This window comes from Artemia franciscana, chromosome 3 (assembly GCF_032884065.1).
Source record: "Artemia franciscana chromosome 3, ASM3288406v1, whole genome shotgun sequence".
Classification (NCBI taxonomy): Eukaryota; Metazoa; Arthropoda; class Branchiopoda; order Anostraca; family Artemiidae; genus Artemia; species Artemia franciscana.
The window spans coordinates 45,068,717-45,094,525 of NC_088865.1; the positions used below are offsets into that span (position 1 = coordinate 45,068,717).

Below are 25,809 nucleotides of genomic sequence, written 5' to 3' on the forward strand. Positions count from 1 at the left end.
CCTCCATCACATATCACTTTTGTCCAGTATGAGTCCTCCTTATACCTATCATCATGAATGGCTGATTTTAAGGCCTCTCGTCCATTTTCTAGCAAAATTTCCGATAAACTATTCATCCAAGCATTACAAAGCTGCCTTTCAATACGGGAATAAACTATTCGTGACATTGGTTTCACTCCAAGCACCCCGAAGAATTCACACAGTGTAGAATACCCTCCTCCACTACCCATGGCTCCCCAAACAGCCTTCGAATTCAAGCAGCCTTTAAGACTTGATTTTTTTTCGGAAAAAGCAACCTGTGTCTGGTCCGTAAAACTTGAAAGATATTCTTTAACGCTTGTTGCTGGACATTCTGGTTCACCTTTAATCCTCTTTTCCCAGTTACACTTATTACACTTAACTTTCAGTTCAGTTTTCAGGCCTTTCTTTTCTAATTGCTTTATAATCAATTTTCCGTGATCGCAACTGATTTTGTGTCTGAATGCTGAAATTACTTCAGCAAGGAAATACCTTAGATTCACAATGCAGTTTCCATCTGGAATTCCAGATAAGTCTATCTCAGTATTCGTATCGGGGCAATCAACACCGTAAGAACCACTACCGTTTCCCAATTTATTTGAATCGTCTATGAGAGGATTTGCTGAAAATTCTTCTGAAATTTTCGATCCATTTGACAAATTATCTTTATCTTGTTCTCCAAGCAGCACCTTTCTAAAAAAAATGAAAAGAACCATAGAAAAACAAAACAGCGACCCGGCTCAATAGTAAACGAAAGTCTAAAAAACGAAATTTTGATACTAATAAATACGTCAAAAGAATCGGATTTTAATTAAATTTAGTCCTACCCATCAAAAGATAAGAGCCTGAGAAAATTTGTCTTATTTTGGAAAAAAGGGGGAAACACGCCCTAAAAGTCATAGAATTGTTTTGCCAGAAGACTGATCAAGGGTGCGTGTTTATTTGTTTTCTTTTTCCCAGGGGTGATTGTATCGACCCATTGGTCCTAGGGTGTCGCAAGAGGGCTCATTTTAATGAAAATGAAAAGTTCCAGTGCCCTTTTTAAGCGACCAAAAATTGGAGGGCACCTAGGCCCCCTCCCACTTTCATTTTTTTCTCAAAGTCAACAGATCAAAATTTTGAGATAGCCATTTTCTTAAGCATAGTCAAAAAACATAATAAGATGTCTTTGGGGACGACTTACTCCCCCATAGTTCCCGGGGGAGGGGCTACAAGTTATAAACTTTGATCAGTGTTTACCTTGACCTGATGCCCACTTAATTGGACAATCTGTCTTGGCTTTTTCTACAATTGGCCATGACTTGACTTTTCCCACAACTATTCCTTTTAATTAAAAGTCAACGGTTGAGGGGTTTTGGCTGAGGGGGGGGGGGTAGAGGGGAGGGAGCTACGTTGAAGGATCTTTACTTAGAGGAATTTGTCACGGGGGAAAAGAAATTCAATGAAGGGGCATAGGATTTTCTAGCATTATTAAAACTGAAAAAATAATAATGAAGAAGTTTTTCAACTGAAAGTAAGGAGCAGCATTAAAACATAAAACGAACAGAAATTATTACGCATATGAGGGGTTCATCTCCTCCTAAATACCTCGCTCTTTCCGTTAAAGTAATTTCAACTATATATTCTACGGACTTGGTGATTCTAGGGTCATTCTTAAAGAACCGGGAGAAAATTTAAGCTTTAGTGTAAAGAGCGAGGTATTGACGAAAGGGCAAACCCCCTCATATATGTAATACAAATATACAAAGTTCTAGGTGCTTTTATAAGTTACCAAAAATTGGAGGGCAACTAGACCTCCTCCCCCACCCCATTTTCTTCAAAATCGTCAGAACGAAAATATGAGAAAGCCATTTAGACAAAAAAAGATATGCAAATTTCGTTGTGCGGTTAGCCAAATCAAAACATGCATTAATTTAAAAACGTTCAGAAATTACATAAAAAAAACAGTTTTTTTTAACTTCAAGTAAGGAGCGTCATTAAAACTTAAAACGAACAGAAATTATTCCGTACATAAAAGGGGTTTTCCCCTCCTCGACGCCTCGCACTTTACGCTAAAGTTTCTTATTGTTTTAAAAAAGTATAGTTGTGAGAAAGAGGAAAACTTTAGCGTAGAGAGCGGGACATTGAGGGACTACCCCCTTTCATAAACGGAATAATTTTTGTTCGTTTTAATGTCGCTCCTTACATGCAGTTAAAAAAAACTTGTTTTTTTTTATTTAATGGACAAGAGGGAATGAAACTTGTATATGTAATTTTTACTTACCGGTATTTTAAATTCAGCCACCTTTTGTTGATAATTTTCTTCCTCATATCTCAAATGTCTTATTGACTTCAGTTGACAAGTCAACTAATCAGAGACACAATGCCTTGGAGGCGTAATGCCTAAAATTGGATAAGAATCCCGCCTTTTTTTCTATTGGCTGATGAACAACGCTATTAAGCCGGAAACAGGGGTAAAATAAGTAAAAAGTAAGCACATTTTGAAATTGTATTTTTCTGATTTTGCTTTCAAACTATTTATGATAGACATCAGAAATTTTCTGTAATGGTTGTAGATTATAAAATCTACATATGATCCAAAATTCTACCCTCTGGAGCCAACTTCATACCTTCTAGCAAGAAAAATGTTGAAAATTAAAAATAATTTTTTGCACCGTTAAAAATAAAAATATAACAATTCTGCAACCAACATTTTTTTTTTAAATACTGGCAGGATGAACTAAAAAAAAAATCTACTGTCATTTCCCATCCACTAAATTTTTATTCACCAAACTAAAATAACTTGATTTCTTTTTTTTGCACAATAGGTAAAGCATATACAGAAAAAGTGAAACCAACATTTTTTTCCTTTTAACTCGAGAGTCATCAAAAAAAAAATCAGTTCAAAATCACCAAAATCGCAGAAGTTATTCATGATTTTCTATCATAGGAGAAATAGCATTGGACACAAATTAAGACCATTAGCCTTAAGTTAGCTTTAATTGTGTAGTTTCCTTTGAGGATTAATAGTGTTAATGCTTTAATCTTCGCGTACAATATGGGTTCTCAAAACTAACATAATTTTCTTATCTACTTTCAAGGTCCATCGCGGCACCAAATGAAGAAAACGTCATACTACCCTAGGAACTTTTATATTTTGAAAAATTAAAAGAAAAGATTTTGATGAAATTTTGGACGTCAATCCATCCATCAAGAAGTCCTCAATATTAGGACGATTTAGAACGACAGAGACCTCCAGCCTGGCATTAATGTATTGCTGCTTTAAAGTGTACCAGCTGGTAGGGTAGCTGGTAGGTATAATATCTGGGAGTAAATTGAAAGGGTATTAGCAAGAGTTTGTAACATGCCTGCCTTTGGATGTTTCCCTGGATGTGGAGCTAAATTTCGTAATATTGTTTAAAAAACGATCAGATAAAATAAGGTTTTATTTAATGAAAGCTAGTAGCAGCAATAGGACTTGAAACGAACAAAAACATTTTGTATATGAAGGAGGTTGCCCCTCTGCAACAACTTGCTCTGTAGCTAAAGTTTGAACTTTTTCCCAATTCTTTAAGAACGACTCCTGAAAACAAGGATGGTTTAATTAGAACAATAAGAAGTTTCTTCAAAAGTGGTAAAATCTTTACCATGAAGAGCGAGGTGTTGAGGAGGGGATGATCCCCTTTACATACGTAATAATTTCTGTTAGTCTTAAGTTTTAATGTTGCTCCTTACTTTTAACGGAAAAAACCAATTTATTTTTTATTTAGATCTCATGAAGTAAGTATATTTGAGTTTTAGTAGATTAATGTCAACAGTTGTATTATTGCATTAATATATCATATACCATATTCCTGACAGTGGGTTTCACACTTGAACTTGTAATAGTAAAAAGGTGCCACACGGGTAATTTCAGTCTTATCATAGTCTTGAGGGTGTTTGACGTTTAAAATTCTAAACAACCGCTCACTGATTGTACCAGGGAAGACTAAAAATAAAGCCTAATTGTTTAACTGATTAAGTATAAATAAACAGAGACATATTAAAGGACAAACTACCATCTGCACTTTGCTGAAAACACCCTTTATTTGGAACTAGGTGGTTTATTTCTTACAATTTCAACAATAAAATGAAACTGACCGTACTAACAAAGCACTAGAAAGAACAAATGAAAAGTGGATTGCAAATTGTATAGATGTTAATAGAAATTATCTAGATATAAATTGATATTCTCCCTTAAAGTCTTAGGAATTTTGGAGTTCTAATTTCACAAAAGATAATCACAAAAGATGCAAATATTTGAAATATTTATATTTCTTTCAATAGGGCATACATGACTGTCTGGTCCTTTGAAGAAACAAAGGCCTTATACCTGCTTATGTTCATTGACATTTAGATTTGTTGTAGTCAGACCCTTCCAATCAGATTATAACGAGAAGTAGATTATAATTCTTCTTAATTAAACACCCTTCTATGCTTTCCAGCCTTTTCTGCTTTCAAACACCCTTTTATGCTTTCAAACTTGGGAAATGGCACAAACAGCTCTTTCAACTTGGGAAATGGTACCAAAAGTGTAATTATAAGTCCAAGGAAATTTACAATAACAATATTAAAACGATTCTAAGAAATTACATGTAAAGAATAAAAGCTTTGAATACGAGGTTTAATAAGAGTTATTAAACATCCCTCTGTATTTGTACTGTGGTCTAATAGCCAGCTGACGGTTTATGAAACCTATTCAGGGGACTTGGAGAAGTATTATAAGAGAAAGAGGATTTTAAACATCAGGTTGGAAATTTCTTATTATAAAGATAATGATGGCAAACTATTAATGTTTCCAAGCCTCTTATATTCTGAAAATTACGCTAAAGATTGTCGTTTTTGTGTCCTATGATACTTTTTTTATTTCGTCGTTCTGTCAAATTTATCAAATTAAAAAAAAAAAACAAGTTTTTTTAACTGCAAGTAAGTAGTAATATTAGAACTTAAAACGAACAGAAATTATTCCATATATGAAAGGAGTTGTCCCCTCTTCAAAGTGTCGTTCTTTACGCTAAAGTTTAACTCCTTTTCGCAACTCTACTTTTTAAAACAATGAAAAAGCTTTAGCGTAAAGAGCGAGGCGTTGAGGAGGGGACAACCCCTTTCATATACGGAATACTTTTATGTCGCTCCTTACTTGCAGTTAAAAAAGTTTGTTTTTTCAACTTAATTTTTGAATGTTTTTGAATTAATGCATGTTTTGATTTTGGCTCACCGCATATGAATAATTAAAACGAAACTTGCGTTTTTTTCTAAACGGCTTTCTCATAATTTCGATCGGACGATTGATAAAAACAGGAGTGGGGGAGGAGGCCTAGTTGCCCTCCAATTTTTGATTAATTCAAAATACAACTAGATTTTTTTATTTTTCTTACGAATGTTTTTGTTAGTAATAAACATACGAACCTTACGAATTAACTTACGTAACGAAGTTCTAAAATTGTGTATTTTTTTGCGTATATGAGGGGTTTCACCCCCTGGTCAATGCCTTGCTCTTTACACTAAAGCTTGAACTTTGTGCCAAATCTTTAAGAAAGACCTCTGAATCACCAAGGCTTTCGAATAAATAGTTAAAATTACTATAAATTCTTTTGCGTAAAGAGCAAGGTATTACAGAGGAGACAAACCCCCTTGTATACGTAATGTTTTATGTTTGTTTTAAGTTTTAATGCTGCTCATTACTTCCAGTTGAAAAAATTATTTATTTTCTTATTGTTTTTTTAAATAATGCTAGAAAACTCTGCGCCCCCTTCATAGAAATTCTCTTCCCTCATGATAAATTCCTCCATGGGAAGATCCCCCCATAACCCCTTCCTCCAAGCCAGCTCCACCCCAACGCGAAAAAGTCCCCCCAAAAACGTATGTAAACTATACAATAACTATTACTATGCGTTACCAATGGTCAAAGTTTGTAACTTGCAGCCCCTTCCCCGGGGACTGTGGGGGATTAAGTCGTCCCCAAAGACATGGTTATTAGGTTTTCGACTACGCTGAACAGAATAGCTATCTCAAAATTTGGATCTGGTGACTTCGGGGAAAAAATGCGCGTGGGAGCGGGCCTAGATGCCCCCAATTTTTTGGTCACTTAAAAAGGGCGCTAGAACTTTTAATTTCTATGGGAAAGAGACCTCTAGCGAAATTCTAGGACAACTGGTCGATACGATCACCCCTGAGAAAAAAAACAACAAAAAACAAATAAACACGCATCCGTGAACTATTTTCTGGCAAAAGATACAAAATTTCACATTTTTGTAGATAGGAGCTTGAACTTCTACATTATGGTTCTCTGATACGCTGAATTTGATGGTGTGATTTTCGTTAAGATTCTATGACTTTTAGGGGGTGTTTCCCGCTATTTTCCAAAACAAGGCAAATTTTCTTTGGCTTTTAACTTTTGATGGACAAGACTAAACTTGATGAAACTTATATATTTAAAATCAGAATTCAAATGATGTTCTTTTGATGTGACTATTGGTATCAAAGTTTCGTTTTTTAGAGTTTCGGTTACTATTGAGCCGGGTCGCTCCTTGCTACAGTTCGTTACCAAGAACTGTTTCATAAAGAAGAATGTTGCTATGAAAATTAGCTTTCAAATTAGCCCTTAAGCACCTATTTTCATGTTCCAGTCCCTTTCTAATAATGAAGAAAGAAAACACTTGAGTGTATCCTTTTAAATAAAAATTTTCTTGTTGTTTGAGGTGGAGGATTGTATTTATGTGGCAGAAAGAATTTTAACCATAAAAATTCCATTGGTTTGCTTTTTATTATGTCAGAATTATTTGGTATTTTCTTGCTCTTTTTCAAAGGTTGTTTGTCTGAAGTTTGATTTCACAAAAAAACATGTTTCCACAATAAACTTTTATTATTAAACTAATCAGAATAATAGTTAACATTGACTAATCAACTATATATAATGCTTCATCATAAAACCCTCTTTTTTAAACTAGTTTACTACCTTCCAGTCAACTAGGTTGACTTTGGCTTAGGTTCGGGTAGGTTTAGGCTGACTTAGGTGTAGTCTGACTGAGCATAGCTTCTTGGACAGCAAATTTTGAGCACAAAAAATACAACCAATTAGTGGCTGCAGCTGTTTTTAGGAATAATATGTTTTCCAAAGAGTTTGATTATATAAATCAATCAAACAGTTGTGGTAACGAACTGTAGTAAGGAGCGACCTGGCTCAATAGTAACCAAAACTCTAAAAAACGGAATTTTTATAACAATAGTTACATCAAAAGAATCGTATTTTTATGCTGATTTTAAATATATAAGTTTTATTAAGTTTAGACTTATCCATCAAAAGTTACGAGCCTGCGAAAATTTGCCTTATTTTATAAAATAGGGGAAAATACCCCCTAAAAGTCAGGGAATCTTAACGAAAATCACATCATCAGATTCAGCGTATCAGAGAACCCTATTGTAGAAATTCCAAGCTCCTATCTACAAAACTGTAGAATTTTGTATTTTTTGCCAGAAGGCGGATCACGGATGCGTGTTTATTTGTTTTTTTTTTCCAAGGGGTGATCGTATCGACCCAGTGGCCCTAGAATATAGGAAGAGGGCTCATTCTAACGGAAATAAAAAGTTCTAGTACCCATTTCACTGACCAAAAAAATTGGAGGGCACTTAGGCCCCCTCCAACGCTAATTATTTTCCCAAAGTCACCGGATCAAAATTCTGAGATAGCCATTCTATTCAGCGTAGTCGAAAAACCTTATAACTATGTCTTTGGGGACGACTTACTCCCCCACAGTTCCCGTGGGAGGGGCTACAAGTTACAAACTTTGACCAGTGCTTACATATAAACATAAAAAATAACTAGTTTTTTTAATTGAAAGTAAGGAGCGACATTAAAACTTAAAACGAACAGAAATTACTCCGTATATGAAATGGGTTGTCCCCTCCGCAATCCCTCGCTCTTTACACTAAAGCTTTTAATTGTTTTAAAAAGCAGAATTGTGGCAAAGAGTCAAACTTTAGCGTAAAGAGCGAGGGATTGCAGAGGGGACAACCCATTTCATATACAGAGTAATTTCTGTTCGTTTTAAGTTTTAATGTCGCTCCTTACTTTCAGTTAAAAAAACTAGTTTTTTTATGTAATTTCTGAACGTTTTTGAATTAATGCATGTTTGATTTTGGCTCTCCACACATAAAATATTAAAATGAAATTTGCATATTAATTCCTTTTTTGGCTAAATGGCTTTCTCTTAGTTTTGATCAGACGATTTTGAGAAATAAGGGATGGGGAAGAAGGCCTAGTTGCCATGCAATTTTTTTCGGTTACATAAAAAGGCAACCATAAATTTTAATTTTTAACGAATTTTTTTATTAGTAAAAAATATACGTAACTTAAGAATTAACTTACGTAACAAACTTTTATATTCTTTAATTTTTATTATGTATATGAGAGGGTTTGTACCCTCGTTAATACCTCGTTCTTTACACTAAATCGTAAGTTTTGTCCCAATTCTTTAAGAATGACCCCTGAATCCGAAAGGCCGTAGAATAAATAGTTAAAATTACTAAAAATACTATAGCATAAAGAGCGAGGTATTTATCTCCTCCTAAATACCTCACTCTTTATGCTAAAGTATTTTTAGAACCCCTCATATGCGTAATAATCTCTGTTCGTTTTAAGTTTCAATGCTACTCTTTACTTCCAATAGAAAAAAAAACTTTTCCATGTTTATTTCTTCATTGTTTTTTTTTTATAGTAATTTTAGAAAATTCTGCGCCCTTTTCATTGAATTTCTGTTCCCTCATGACATATTTCTCCAAGGAAAGATCCTCCCACATAGCCCCCTCCCCTCAACCCCACCGCCAAAACCAAAAAAAATCCCTGAAAACGACTGTACACTTGCCAATAACCATTATTATATGTAAACACTGGTCAAAGTTTGTAACTTGCAGCCCATCCCCCAGGGACTGTGGGGGAGTAAGTCATTCCCAAAGACATAGTTATTATGGTTTTTGACTATGCGGAACAAAATGGCTATCTCAAAATTTTGATCTGTTGACTTTGGATAAAAAATGAGCGTGGGAGGGGGCGTAGGTGCCCTCCAATTTTTTGATCAGTTAAAAAGGGCACTAGAACTTTTCATTTCCGTTAGAATGAGCTCTCTTGCGACAATCTAGGACCACTTCGTCGATACGATGAACCCTGGGGAAAAAAAAACAAACAAACAAACAAATAAACACGCACCCGTGATTTGTCTTCTGGCAAAAAATACGAAATTCCACATTTTTGTAGATAGGAGCTTGAAAATTTTGCTATAGGGTTCTCTGATACGCCGAATGCGATGGTGTGATTTTCGTTAAGATTCTGTGACTTTTAAGGGGTGTTTTCTCCTATTTTCTAAAATAAGGCAAATTTTTTCAGGCCTGTAACTTTTGATGACAAAGACTAAATTTGATGAAACTTATATATTTAAAATCAGCATGAAAATCTGATTCTTTCGATGTATATCTTAGCATCAAAATTCCGTTTTTTAGAGTTTCGTTTACTATTGAGCCGGGTCGCTCATTACTACAGTTCGTTTTCAGACGTTTTCAGTGTACAGACGTTTTCAGGGGGATTTTTTGGTTTGGGGGGGGGGGGGGTTGAAAAGAGGGAGATATGTTTGGGGAACTTTCCTTGGAGGAATTTATCATGGGGGAAGAAAATTTCCGTGAAGGGAGCGCAGGATTTTCTAGCATTATTAAAAAAAACAATGAAAAAATAAATATGAAAAGTTTTTTTCTACTGAAAGTGAGGAGCAGCATTAAAATTTAAAACGAGCAGAAATTATTGCGCATATGAGGGGTTTACCTCCTCGTAATACCTCGCTCTTCACGCTAAAGTATTTTTAGTAATTTCAACTATTTATTCTACAGCCTTTATTATTCAAGGGTCATTCTTAAGGAACTGGGACAGAATTTAAGCTTTAGTGTAAAGAGCGAGGTATCGACGAGGGGTGAACTCCCTCATATACGCAATAAAACATACGAATATAGAAGTTTGTTACGTAAGTTAATTCCTAAATTACGTATATTTTTTTACTAATGAGCATGTTCGTAAGAAAATTAAAAGTTCTAGTTGCCTTTTTAAGCAATCAAAAAATTGGAGGGCAACTAGGCTTCCTCCCTCTCTCCTTTTTTCTCAAAATCTACCGATTAAAAACGAGAAAGCCATTTAGCCAAAAAAAATTAATATGCAAATTTTGTTTGAATTATTTATGTGTGAAGAGCCAAGATCAAAACATGCATTAATTCAAAAATATCCAGAAATTAAAAAAAAAAAAACAAGTTTTTTTAAATGAAAGTAAGGACCGACATTAAAACTTAAAACGAACAGAAATTAATCAGTATATGAAAGGGGCTTTTCCTCCTCAACGGCCCGCTCTTTACGCTAAATTTTTTTTACCGTTTTGAGGAGTAGAGTTAAGAGAAAGAGTCAAACTTTAGTGTAAAGAGCGGGCCGAAAAGCCCCTTTCATATACGGATTAATTTCTGTTCGTTTTAAGTTTTAATATCGCTCCTTACTTTCATTTAAAAAAACTTGTTTTTTTGTTTAATTTTGCACATCAAAACGCCCTTCCATTTGCGAGTATCGTACGAAACTTCCTTCGTCCCATTATTCTTTCGTTAAAATGTGGGGTCTTGATATTGTTGACAAAGGTAATATCACTGACTAGAATACAGGTAAATTAAAAGGAAGAAAACTTGTAGAAGAAAAAAAAAGAAGAAAACGCTACACGGATTTGACTGCCCTGTGCAGGTCGTATTAAATCAATCTATCAAATCAAACAATACCTGAAAATAAAACCGCTAATTTAGGCATAATTTTTATGGACTCTGCGGCCGTAAGAACCATCAAAATGTGAACTAAATATTCAAATTCTTTACTAACCTCCCCCCCCAAAAAAAAGTCCTGGATATGACCCTCGTGATAACTTAAAGTTCAACGTAACTGCTGAAGTAGCCAAGTATTATTTTTTTTAATCGATACAATTAAAGCCTTCAGAGGTTAAAACATTTTTTGACTGCTGGAGCTCATTCTTTACTATTTAATGTAACTTAAACATAAACTTACCAACATAGTTTTTTGTGTAGACCCATGTTTCGCTTAATGCAAATGCTTACCACAGTTCTATGTCCCTGGGCCAAACAGGGGCTTACCGCAAAAACTTTTATTGGAAGGGCAAGATGGGTCTACACCCAAAGAATCAAGGGGAACGGGCTGTATAGAAATTTTTCTCCAGATTATTGGGATGCAACTGTCATCCTGCTCTCCCCCTAAATGAAGCCACTGAGGCCAATACTACTAGCTAAAATTAGAGTTTTAATCACCCAAAGCCTCTTTTATTTTTCCCAAGGTTTTTCACTCTCTTATTTTTTCGAGGTATCCACTTGGAGTTGGATCGGGTCTAGCTGAATTTGCAACTAACTCAATCCAACTAAAGAAATAAGAACTCTTGGTAATACCCTAAGCTAAATAATCAGAGATACCGCGACTCGAAAGCTTTTGTCCGACCATCTTTAACTCAATTGTGTCAGCTTAAACACAAAAATCATAAAGTCCTAAAAGGATCAGTCATAAAAAAAAATCGCTTTTAACGTTGGGATTCTGTCCTTTATAGAGAAAGTTGTATTTCCTAGTTCCCTCTTTGCATGCTAAAGCTTATGTTCTATATTGGACTGGTCTTGTAGGAATTTTCTACCCTTCATTTAAAATTATTGCCCTAATACTTTGATTTGTTATAATTTTGATTGGTATAAATAAAATGAACCAGGTAAAGAATTCATTAGTTTGACTTACCTTTGTCATTTGGTGAATTTCTAAAGTAGCATTTAATGTCAGCTGTTTTGTTTGTCTTCTTGTGCAGTCCATTTTCTATTTCTTTAAGTAGAATAGTTGAAACTCTTTTTGTATCTTTGTCCGAAAGGATTAACTTTGAACATATGCTTCTAGCTAAAAACTAAGATATAGGATAATAAATGAGTCCTGTTTGGTTGGTGTAACAAAACAAATCGAATATAAAAGTTAGCAACTAATGTATTCCCGTATTTTTTTTCTTTCTGAAATCAACCCTGAATGTAAAAGTTTTATTTGAAGGAAACAGAAGTTTAGGGAGTCAGGAGTGCCTGAAATCTTACATATTTTGATACATATTCTTCAAAACATTGTGTAGCAGAAAATGAGAAGGTCCGTTGATAGTCAGGCTCCGATAATCCGAAGTCTGTTTACGACAATATTATACAGATGTACATCTGAATTCCAAGAACTTGATAATCTCTTAATTTATTTTTTCCCAACATATTTAGAATATTTTCAAAAAAAATAGGCTTTGTACTCTTTTCTGCAGAAACTGAAACAAGTCTAAATAAAAAATTGCTTCTAGTTTTTGTTTTGATGTCCAAACAATATTCTTCGTCTTCGGACAAAGAAAGACACCTTAGCCCCCTCTGTGGATTTTTAAGTCGTCTAGAGGTGAAATTTTCAAATGGGCTTAGAGGTTTTCTAGGAAATTTCATATGCCTTATTGAAGTATTTATAGAAGAGGTTGACAACTCTAAATTAAGGGTATATGATATGCTATCTAAGATGAGGTAACTTTCATTAAGATATCTTGACTTTTTGGGGTTGTTTCCTGCCTTTCTCTAAAATTGGACCAGCTTTTTTAGGCTCTTAGATTATGACGGGTAATGTCAAACTTGATGAATAAAAAGCCAATTCTTTTGATGCATCTGTTATTATCGAAATTCAGTTTTTTTACAGTTTGTGGTTCGTTGCCATATACCGCCAGCATTTTTATACTATAATCAATACCGTATCTAAGAGCGTTTTAACCCCCTTTGAGATTTTTGGCACAATCGTAAAAAGGTAACAAAAATACTTACAAATAATTTTTATAAGAAAATTAATATGATAAATTCTCAACTAATCAACAACTCTGACAACCATAAAGAATTGATTACAGAAGTGAATGACTTAAAAAGTAACTTTTGAACTCTAATGCAGGGCTCCCGCAGCATCAATAAAGTTCATAAAACTGTTCACAAATTTAATAAACTGTTTTCCTCGCTTAACTTCGTCTAGTTGATTGGTGTTGGAAAAAAGTTGAGCTTTACTTAACCTTTTCAAGAAAGTCCACGCAGTTAGGCAATTGCAGAAGACTTGTTGAAAAAATAATTTTTTTCCAATATATGAAAAATAAAATATACCACACATAAATTAGTGTCCACATGTATAATAGTGTGTACTAGATTTCATTTGTAGGTAGTTTACTTGACCATAGCTCTGTGTCGGCTTTTTCGATATATTATGTAGATGAATACTTAAATAATTGGTTTGCGATACTGTACAAAAAGAAAAAAGAAATCCCCTTAAAAAACAAATGTATGAATAGTGGACGCGTCCTCGTTCGCAAGGAGCAGACTACAGGTGCTCAAGGTTGACCATTAGACTATCATAGATGTCTGACATTAGACATCTTCTGCATCCGAATGGAGCAGACTAAATGTGCTCAAGATTGACCCTTAGAGTGTCATAGATGTCTGACATTAGACATCTTTTGCATCCGAATGTTGTATGGAAAAATTAAAAAAGTAGACTAGAATCAATTTCACTATCTTACTTACTAAGAGATTTACGTAGCTTGGAGAAGCTTTAAGATGTAAATAATCCCATTGTCTTCATTTCGTTCATTTTCTAGTTTTCCTGTATGATAGTTACAGGGGGCTCCCACGGCGTCAATAAAGTTAATAAAGCATTTTATGCTCTTAAAAGTTAATAAAGTTTTATATGAAAGTGCAAACCATAACGTTTGTCCCACTCACACAAGGATTTCACCTTTTTGACTTTACAGCAAATTTCATTGAAAGTAACTCAAATAATCAGACATGGGGCTGTGAAAACCATATTTAAGCAATTTTTACTTTTAGTAATAAATGAAAATATTTTTTTGTAACCTATTTAAACTGATAGGAGAAATTGCAAGGACAGTCATTAGAAGAGAAGTATTTGGAAAAAAGTAAAGTTGCATTTGTGAAGAGCAAAAGAAGGCCGTTCTGCGACAAGAACTTTTTCACATTGGCCTCGCCAAAACTCAAGCTCTTGCTTCAAGCAGTCTGGCTCGCAGTCTGGCTTCAAGCGAAGACTCCAGCTTTATGGTTCGGGATCAACTGACACAATCTTCAAAGGGACAAGGATGCTGAGATAAGACAACAGATTCTGGTGGAGTTCAAAGCGTTGTTTCAGCTCCAATATGATGTGGTTTATGAAAGGAATAAACATGAAGGTTGTGTATTGAGCGAAAAGATCAGGATCGCGAAGGTGAGATTGTCTTCCACCACTTGTTGTTGGATGAGGCATCTTAAGCCCTATAATAGTTGTAAGCTTTGTCGAAAAGTCGGGCGAAGGTAGTGACAGAATCTTGCTGCAGAAACAGGTTTTACGTGTCTACAAGTGGCAGCCAATTCAGAGTCAACCGACTGAAGAGTCTTGCACAAAGGAAGCGTCAGGCAGAAAAGTTTCTATAGAAAATGGCCACACATAACGAACTCTAACTGGTTCACGACGTCCTGCATTTGCGACACTTTCGCAGACACTTCTGTGTTGCAGCTCTCCTCAAGAGCTTCAAGAGAATACAGAATTAGATAGTAGAGCAAAAGAAAATGAATAACTGAATAATGGCGCTTGACCCATCCTCTTTCGCAGATTAAATAAAAAAACTATTTTTTTTAGCTGAAAGTAAGGAGCGACATTAAAACTTAAAACGAACAGAAATTACTCCGTATATGAAATGGGTTGTCCCCTCCGCAATCCCTCGCTCTTTACGCTAAAGCTTTTAATTGTTTTAAAAAGTAGAATTGTGGCAAAGGCAAAGAGTCAAACTTCAGCGCAAAGAGCGAGGGATTGCGGAGGAGACAACCCATTTCATATACGGAGTAATTTTTGTTCGTTTTAAGTTTTAATGTCGCTCCTTACTTTCAGCTAAAAAAAATTAATTTTTTTTTTATTTAATTTCTGAACGTTTTTGAATTAATACATGTTTGGTGTTGGCTCTCCGCACATAAATTATTAAAATGAAACTTGTATATTAATTCTTTCTTTGGCTAAATGGCTTTCTCTTAGTTTTGATCAGACGATTTTGAGAAATAAGGGATGGAGAAGGAGGCCTAGTTGCCCTCCAATTTTTCGGTTACTTAAAGAGGCAACTAGAACTTTTAATTTTTAATGAACATTTTTATTAGTAAAAATATACGTAGCATAAGAATTAACTTACGTAACAAACTTTCATAATCTTATATTTTTATTATGTATACGAGGGGGTTTGTACCCTCGTTTATACCTCGCTCTTTATACTAAATCGTAAGTTTTGTCCCAATTCTTTAAGAATGACCCCTGAATCAGAAAGGCCGTAGAATAAATAGTTGAAATTACTAAAAATACTTTAGCAGAAAGAGTGAGGTATACATCTCCTCCTAAATACCTCACTCTTTATGCTAAAGTATTTTTAGAACCCCTCATATGCGTAATAATCTCTGTTCGATTTAAGTTTCAATGCTACTCCTTCCTTTCATTTGAAAAAACGTTTTCATGTTTATTTTTCATTGTTTTCTTATAGTAATGCTAGAATATCCTGCGCCCTTTTCATTGAATTTTTCTTCCCCCATGACAGATTCCTTCAAGGAAAGATCCTCCAACATAGCCCCTCCCCTCAGCCCCACCCCCAAACAAAATAAAATCCCCCTGAAAACGTCTGTACACTTCCCAATAACCATTACTATAAGTAAACACTGGTCAAAGTTTGTTACTTGCAGCCCCTCCCCCAGGGATTGTGGGGGATTAAGTCATCCCCAAAGACATAGTTATAATGGTTTTCGACTATGCTGAACAAAATGGCAATCTCAAAATTTTGATCCATTGACTTTGGGAAAAAATGAGCGTGGGAGGGGGCCTAGATGCCCTCCAATTTTTTTGGTCACTTAAAAAGGGCACTAGAACTTTTCATTTCCATTAGAATGAGCCCTCTTGCGACATTCTAGGACCACTTGGTCAATACAATGACCCCTGGGGAAAAAAAACAAACAAACAAAGAAACACGCACCCGTGATTTGTCTTCTGGCAAAAAATACAAAATTCCACATTTTTGTAGATAGGAGCTTGAAACTTCTACAGTAAGGTTCTCTGATACGCTGAATCTAATTGTGTCATTTTTGTTAACATTCTTCGACTTTTAGGGGGTGTTTTCCCCTATTTTCTTAAATAAGGCAAATTTTCTCAGGCTCATAGCTTTTGATGGGTAAGACTAAACTTGATGAAACTCATATATTTAAAATCAGCATCAAAATGCAATTCTTTTGATGTAGCTATTGATATCAAAATTCAATTTTTTAGAGTTTTGGTTACTATTGAGCCGGGTCGCTCCTTATTACAGTTCGTTACCGCGAACTGTTTGATTTCCGGTCAGGTTCTGTTTTCGCGAATCTGGCAAGAGCTCATTGATCTTTCCTTTCAGATTTTAGCGAAGCACAGTAAAGTTCTGAATGGCGAAGCACAGTAAAAACTAAAAATTTGCTACAAAATTCCAAAGAAATTCTTATAAGCTACAATACAGATGAACAGATGAAGACAGATGAAATGATCAGGTTGAGACTATGACCTCTACAGTGAGCGTAAAGTGCCTTTGGATATTGTTGTCGTATAACGGCCTGAATGCCTAGTTTATGCTTCTAGTTCTCTTGAAGGAGTCAAAAGTGATGGAGAGCAATTAGTACCCCTCCCCAGATACGCTCTTTTCCCTAAGCGCATCCAATCAAAATTCTGACATTGCCATCTTGTTTAAAATATTCCAAGGAACACATAAAAATGCCTCCAGGGTTGACAACCTACTAGAATCCTGGGCAAAGTTTATAAGTTCTACCCTTGGGACATACAGGGCTTTTATGGAATTAAATTAAATAAAACAAGGTCTTTTAACTGCAAGTAAGGAGCGAGATTAAAACTCAAACGAACATAAATTATTCTGTAAATGAAAGGGGTTGTCCCCTCCTCAACGCCTCGCTCTTTGTGGTAAAGTTATTTATTGTTCTAAAAAGTAGAGCTGTGATAAATAGTCAAACTTTTGCGTAAGGAGTGGGGCGTTTAGGTGGGGACCACCCTTTTCATATACGGAAAAATCTCTGTTCGTTTTAATTTTAATGTCACTCCTTACTTGCATTTAATTTTTTTTTTTAATCTAATCAGCATAAAAATCTAATTCTTTTGACGAATCTATTGGTGTAAAAATTCCATTTTTTATAGTTTCGTTCACTATAAGGAGCCGGATTGCTCCTTACTTACAGTTCGTTACTCCAAACTGTTTGACATATCCTATGTTTTAACAATGAACGAATTGTCAAACTTGCAGTCATTATCCTGAGGACTGTGGGGAGGTTGACATCCCCAGTACTAGACCTTTCAATAATGCTGAACAAAATAGCTCTCTTAAAATTCTGATAGAATATGTTTTGGGGAATGATCAGCTCGGAGGGGGCGATGTCCCTCTATTCACTTTCGACTCTTAAAAGTTGACTCTTAACTACGTATAAATAATTTAACTTTTTAACTTTAATAAATAAAAAAAATAATAAAACTTTTTAAAGGAACAAATATAAGTGAATGTGTACTAAACTGACAATCCACATCCTTTTTTTTCACTGAAGTGCAAATTATGTTCTGGTCTTGAGAAGGTATGGGGGTTGTCAAAGATATAATTTTCAAACCTTTCAACTACGCTGAACAAAATAGCTATCTCAAAACTTTGATTTGTTGTGTTTTGGAAATTAATGGACGTGAGGGGGGGGGCTATATCCCTCACATCAGTATCGATCAATAAAAAAGACAATAGCTCTTCAAATTTCTGATCGAATGAGCCTTTTCGAAGCTTTTACGACAACAAATGGCTATCTCAAAATATCTCACAGGTGCATTTCATGAAAATACGAGGGTATTAACCATTCGATCACTCTCAGTCTTAAACAGCACACTAGAACTTCTGATTACTAATCCGATGAGTCCCCTCTGAAGTTTATACAATCACCATTTCAATAATAGCCTTATATGCCCTAAGGGCATAACATACAATCCTTGCCCTTAGGGCTGGAGGGGGGAGGGAGTAAACTTCAAAGACACATTTTTTGGAATTTTCAATTATGTTGAACAAAATAGCTATATCAAAATTTTGATTTGATGTGTTTGGGGAAATAGTAGTCATAAGACGGGGGTTTTTTGCCTTCCAATAACTTTTGACTATTAAAAAGCGCATTAGTACTTTCAATTTCTAAGCGAAAGAGCCCTTTTCGCGGTTTCTATGACAACTCCTTCGATAGGAATTACCCTGGTCTAACCCCCCCCCCCCCCAAAAAAAATAAATAAATAGTACATTGTCCACACTTCAGACAGCCAGCATTCATATAATGTGTTTTTCTTAATTAGTTTAATATACCTCTTTATATTCCCTTAAATTGTTACCTTAAAACCCTTAACCTTAGTATTAGTTGTTGCAGTAAAATGCCCACAGTTTCAACTTTATGATCTAAGGTATTCCTAAGATATTGCTAATATGCATTTTTGACCACCTGGACGTGTATAGAGGGCAACAATTTAGTTCAATATCCCCCAAACATTCACTCAAAATTTCATATTAATACTATTAAAATAACAATTTTATCCTCCTTATTTACATTCTTTGAAGGCTTGAAATAATCCGCAATATGATTGAATAGAAAAAACGAGGGAAAAGGGTACCTGAATAGGCCAGTAAAATTGTCCATCTTTTGAGGAGGGATCGGAGCCAAATGTTCTTTCGTCGATCACATGTATTTCACTGCCTCTGGTTTCATGATCAGTTGGTATTCTTCGCAGCGTTCTTATAATTATTGGACGCTTTTTGAATCAAATCCAAGTTCAAACTACATTTATTCAAAGGGACCTCGGTGGGACTTTGGGGCTTTGGTGTTAATCTATTTTTTTTTAAGGATACAGGCATTGTATCCACCCCAACTTCATCCAAAAGGAAATTGAAACCAGTTGTTCTTTGGTCGATCATATTTCTTTCACTACCTCTTTTTGCAGCATTCCTAAGATATGTAGACGCTTTTTGTATCAAATCCAAGTTCAAGCTGCACTTAATCATAGGAACTTCAGTGGGTTTTTGGGGCTTCGGTGTTAATTCAATTTTCGCAGAATATACCTGCATTGTATCCCCCCAATGTCTTCCCAAAGGTAAGCTCCTTCCTTTCGTACTGATGACTTTACAACACCATACTCGCCAAGAGTATTTACAATCATTCAATAGGTATTATCATCATCAAGTTTCACCTGAAATTGTAAAATTATTATAATTTTGAAAATTATCATAATTGTAAGTTTATATTGTAAAACTATTATAATTGTAAGTTTATATTGTAAAATTATTATAATTGTAAAGATACTTTCACAATTAGAGTTTTAACTGTTTCTTAATAGCTTTGCAGTTTATAGTGTCCTTAATTAGTATTTGCTTACTTAGTAATCTTCAGAAGGCCTATAATTACTCACAAAAAAACAGCTTTATTTTACAGATTTTCATCTCTTTATAGAAAATATGGAAGCTCAGAAATAACCTCTAAATACCTGCAGAATAAATAATGTCAAGCAGAGCGTAACATAACTAAAATCTCCTTGGATAAATTTATTATTTTTGGGATATCCATTTTCCTTTCTTGGACGGTATTCTATTCGCCTTTGCCAAACATTTCGTAGTAACGAAAATCACACCATCATATTCAACGTATCAGAGAACCCTACAGTAGGAGTTTCAAGCTCCTATCCAACATTAAATAAAAAAAAACAATTTTTTTCAACTGAAAGTAAGGAGCGACATTAAAACTTAAATTGAAAAGAAATTACTCCCTATATGAAAGGAGTTGTTTTCTCCTCAACACCCCGCTCTTCACGCTAAAATGTTACCCATTCTCACAACTCTACTTTTAAAACAATAAAAAAGCTTTAGCGTAAAGACCGGGGCGTTGAAGAGGGAACAGCCCCTTTCACATACAGAGTAATTTCTCTTCGTTTTAGGTTTTAATGTCACTCCATACATTCAGTAGAAAATAAAATTATTTAATTTCTGAACATTTTTGAGTTAATGCATGAATTGATTTTGGCTCTCTGTACATGAATCATTAAAACGAAATTTGCACATTAATTTTTTTTTGCTAAATGGCTTTCTCATAGTTTTGATTTGAAAATTTTGAGAAAAAGTGGTGGGGGTGGAGTGTATTTTTGTTACGTATATCAGAGGGTTCACCCCTCGTCAATATCTTGCTCTTTACACTAAAGCTTAAATTTTATCTCAATTCTTTAAGAATGATCCCCTGAATCACAAAGGGCGTAGAATAAATGGTTGAAATTACGAAAAATGCTTTAGCAAAAAGAGCGAGGTATTTTGTAGGAGATGAACCTCCTCGTATGCGTAATAGTTTCTGTTCATTTTAAGTTTTAATGCTGCTTCTTACATCCAGTTGAAAAACTTTTCCAAATTTATTTTTTCATTGTTTTTCTTTTAAAGAATGCAAGAAAATCCTGCGCCCCCTTCATGGAAATTCTCTTCCCCCAAGATAAATTCACTATGGGAAGATCATCTCATGTAATCCCCCACCTAACCCCCTCCCCCCAACCAGAAAAAATCCCCCTGGAAACGTCTGTAAATTTTCCATTAACCATTACTAAATGTAAACAATGGTCAAAGTTTGTAACTTGCAGCCCCTCTCCCCGGGACTATGAGGGAGTAAGCCACCCCTAAAGACATAGTTATTAGGTTTTTCGACTATGCCGAACAAAATGGCTATCTCAAAATTTTGATATGTTTACTTTGGGAAAATTGAGCGTGGGAGGGGGTCTAGGTGCCGCCCAGTTTTTGGTCGCTTAAGAAAAGGCACTGGGACTTTTAATTTCCGTCAGAATCAGCCCTTTTGCGATATTCTAGGACCCTTGGGTCAATACGATCACCCCAGGGAAAAAAAACAAAATAAATAAACACGCACCCATGATTGGTCTTCTGGCAAAAACACAAAATTTCACATTTCAAACTTTTACAGTAGCCTTCTCTGATACGCTGAATGTGATGTTGTGATTTTTGTTAAGATACTAAGACATTTACGGGGTGTTTCCCTTTATTTTCCAAAATAAAGCACATTTTCTCAGGCTAGTAGCTTTTTATAGGTAAGAATAAACTTCCTGGAACTTTTATATTTAGAGTCAGCATGTCCGACTCTTTTGATGTATCTATTAGTATCAAAATTCCTTTTTTTTAGAGTTTTGGTTATTATTGTGCCGGGTCGCTCCTTACTACAGTTCATTACCACGAATTTTTTGATAGATGTTCATATAAACTTCTTGTGGGGCATTTGATTAGAAATTAGAAGTTATAGCGCTCTTATTAAGAGTCAAAAAGTGAATTGACGGCAATAAACTCTCTCCTCCCTCCTGCCAGTCATCATTTCTTAAAATAAAGATACAATCAAAATCTTGAGACATCTATTTTCTTCAGCATTGTCGAAAGGTCCAAAATTATGCGTTTAGGGATGTCAAAACCCCACAGCCTTCATGGCAAGGGCTGTAAGTTAGGCAATTCTTTCATTGTTTACACATTGCATATGTTATTGACTTTCCACAAAGATTATTATTACTTTACAAGCAATATAAAGGACTTTCGGGTGAGCCTTTCAAAGAATGTTGAAGGGAGTGTTGAACTAAATCAAAACATGTTATGTATATACAGGTCGTCAAACGTTTTTAACTCAGGAATCACTGAGTATACTAATTTGCAATTTTGAGGAAATGGTACGGGGGATGAATAATTTACCAAAATGGCAATATATGCACGCTACTACTCTTGGTACAACTACCACCCGTACCAATGCTACCGCTAGTACTACTAATGCTACCATACTACTACATTTTAAATATGAGGGAAACCTTCAGAGAATGGAACCTTCAGAGCCTTCAGAGAATGCTTGGAACCTTGGAACCTTCAGAGAATGCTTAAAAGGGAAGATCAACTGACCAAAAGGACATATGTGCTCGCTACTACTAATACTACTGCAACTTCAGCGTGTATTACCGCTACTATTTCAACAGCTACTTCTATGGAGGCGGGGTAGGGGATAAGCACCAGTTCCTCCAATAACCATGCCTCCAGGGTCCCCTCCTTGGAGTTCTTTGGGCAAGAGCTGTGAACTATTCAAGGTGCCATTGATGATCTTTCTACTCTTTCTGATCAGTTCTACCCTTGGGACATACAGGGTTTTATGGAATTGAAAAAAAAAACAAGTTTTTTTAATTGAAAGTAAGGAGCGACATTAAAACTTAATACGAACAGAAATTATTCTGTATAGTAAAGAAGTTGTCCCCTTCTCAACACCTCACTCTTTACACTAAAGTGTGACTCTTTGCCACAACTCTACTTTTTAAAACCATAAAAAAATTTTAGCGTAAAGAGCGAGGTGTTGAGGAGGGGACAACCCCATTACTATACGGAACAATTTATGTTCGTTTTAAATTTTAATGTCGCTCCTTACTTTCAGTTAAAAAAAACTCGTTTTTTTATTTAATTTCTGAACGTTTTTGAATTAATACATGTTTTGATTTTGACTCTCTGCACATGAATAATTAAAACTAAATCTGCATATTAATTTTTTTTTTTGGCTAAATGGTTTTCTCATAGTTTTAATCGGAAGATTTTGAGAAAAAAGTAGCGGGGGAGGAGGCCTAGTTGCCCTCCAATGTTTTGATTACTTAAAAAGGCAACTAGAACTTTTAATTTTTTTACGAATGTTTTCATTAGTTAAAAATATATGTAGCTTACGAATTGACTTACGTAGCAAACTTCTATATTCGTATGTTTTTATTACGTATATGAGGGGTTCACCCTTCGTCAATACCTCGCTCTTTACACTAAAGCTTAAATTTTGTACCGATTCCTTAAAAATGACCCCTGAATCACAAAGGGTGTAGAATAAATAGTTGAAATTACTAAAACTACTTTAGCATAAAGAGCGAGGTATTACGAGGAGGTGAACCCCTCATATGCGCAATAACTTCTGTTCGTTTTAAGTTTTAATGCTGCTCCTTACTTTCAGTTGAAAAAACTTTTCATATTTATTTTTCATTTTTTTTAATAATGCAAGAAAATCCTGCGCCCCTTTCATTGAAATTCTCTTCCCCCGTGACAAATTCCTCCATGGAAAGATCCTCCCTCGTAACCCCCCTTCAACCTCTCCCCTCCCCCCCAAACCAAAAAATCCATGTGAAAACGTCTGTACACTTCCCAATAACTACTATATGTAAACACTAGTCGAAGTTTGTAACTTGCAACCCCTTCCACGGGGACTGTGGGGGAGGCTTTTAGACTATGGTGAATAAAATGGCTATCTCAGAATTTTGAGCCGGTGAATTTGGGAAAAACTGAGCGTGGGAGGGGGCCTAGGTGCCCTCCAATTTTTTTGGTGACTTAAAAAGGGCACTAGAAATTTTAATTTCCGGTACAATGAGCCATCTCGCAACGTTCTAGGACCACTGAGTCGATACGATCACCCCTGGAAAAAAAACAAACAAACAAAAAAACAAATAAACACGCATCCGTGATCTCTCTTCTGGCAAAAAAAATGCAATATTCCACGTTTTTGTAGATAGGAACTTGAAACTTCTAAAATAGGGTTCTTTGATACGCTGAATCTGATGGTGTAATTTTCGTTAAGATTGTATGACTTTTAGGGGGGTTTCCCCCCTATTTTCTAAAAAAGGCAAATTTTCTCAGGCTCGTAACTTTTGATGAATAAGAATAAACTTGATGAAACTTATATATTTAAATTTATCATTAAAATGTGATTCTTTTGATGTAACTATTGGTATCAAAATTCCATAGGGTTTCGATTACTATTGAGCCGTGTAGCTCCTTACTACAGTTCGTTACCATGTACTGTTGTGAAAAAGAATATATGAAAAATCTAATTAACGGCTAACGGTATTAGATTGAAGCTTCCAACGTTTGTTGAAGGGGAGTTGAAATGAAAATAGAGGTCAACCAGATCCTCACTCCTCCCTGTCTTTTTGAGTGCCCCTTCTCTTTAACAATGGTCACACTTTTGTAATTGTCATTTTTTTCAAAACTAGTCGCAAGGTCTAAAAGCAAGGCCTCCAGGAATGCAACATCCCCGTAGCCCAAGGTCAAGGATTGTAAAACATATATTTTATCTGGTTCTAAGGTTTTACCCCGAAAACAACCCCTTACAAAAAACTCTACCCCAGAAATACCCCTGGAAAACACCTCCTGGAGAATAACCTTCTTCCATCTTAGAAAGTAACCCCCAGAAAGTCCACCTTCAAGACGGGGGTTTTCTGATTAGATTGTATTCAGAGGGAGGGACATGCATCAAAGGTCGAATTTTAATGCCAGAACATCCCAACTCTCATTGAACCATCAGATAAAAATAAACCCGGCTCTAGGGAGAAATGAGGGGAGATTGGGCGTAGAAATTGATATATAATCCTCAGGGTGGCAACCAGGACTTTTGTTAAGGGAAGGGGTACTTTTAGAGTTAGGAGGGTGCAAAGAATTTAAAATGTGCTTTAAACTTCAAAAGGGGTGCATAAAAAAGCACCCTTTGAGGCATTTCCCTCTCTACCTAACTGCAAAACAATCAGAAAACTTCATTACAGGTCTTGTATGTAAATGTTTGGAATTATAAAGCAACAAGGAATTTACATATGACAGCGAATTATAATTTTTCTTGTAAAAATGGATGCATATAGTGTCTTTTGATTTCGTTAAGGATATATACTTTTCCCGAACGATGTGACGGCAGATAAAATCAACGGTTTTTTATATAGTACTGGTATTTCCTTTTCACAACCAATAAAGGACAAGTTTTTTTTATTATTGTGTTTAGCGCTTTTCTGGATAAAGAGTGCTTTTCCATTTATTTAAAGTTTCGTCTTAATACTCCTAGCTTTTTTGGATATCTAAGAACTAACATGCACTTTTTCTCAACAATAAACCTTTTATGTTAATAATAGGCAACGTGTATAGCCTACAGCCCATGAAAGAAAGGTTTGGGTTTTGTGAGCCATAAAGGCATAGTTATTTAGCCTTAGAAATGTTCTAAATTTAAATTTTATCTAACAACTTCGATCAGACACAATTGGAAAAAAAATTAAGTTGGGAGGAGGGAGGCTGGTTACCCCTTCATTGTTTTTGATTCTCAAAAGGTAACTAGTACTTTTGATTTCGAATTGAATGAGCCTCCTCCAAAATTTACGCATCCATTCCTTCCATAAAATCCTTGTTTCTTAACAATGAACAAGTGGCATAACTTACAGCCCCTGCTCCAGGAGCTAGAGAGGTTTTGCCAATCACAAAAGCATTGTTTTTCTGCCTTTGGGATTGTATTGGGCGCAATGGTAATGTAAAATTTTGATCAGATGGACTTGGGGAAAAAGGGGTGGGGAAACTGGCTGCCCTCCCACCACTTTTGACTCTGAAAAACTACACTAGAACTTTCAATTAAATGAGACCTCTTCAACGTTTATGCGACCACCCCTTTCATATGAAGCGCATTTGAAAACATTGTAGTAAATAGTAAGTCATTGAAACCTTATAGTTTTTTTTTTTAGGCAACCCTATAGCCTTATAATTGATGCAGGAGTATGGTGGCACTAGAGCCCCTAGGCACAAGCCGGCGTTGCTGATCTCTGTTTCGTGG

General features: G+C 35.3%; 1 long non-coding RNA gene across 1 annotated transcript in view; it reads right to left on the bottom strand.

Moving 5' to 3' along the window:
• LOC136025316 (uncharacterized) overlaps positions 1-25,809 on the bottom strand; it is a 40,413-nt gene that overhangs the window by 13,757 nt on the left and 847 nt on the right. The window contains exons 2-3 of the long non-coding RNA XR_010617055.1: positions 18,812-19,384; positions 11,837-11,996 (exon numbers count right to left, since the gene is read on the bottom strand). This is a non-coding gene — a long non-coding RNA (uncharacterized LOC136025316). The remainder of the gene's footprint in view (positions 1-11,836; positions 11,997-18,811; positions 19,385-25,809) is intronic.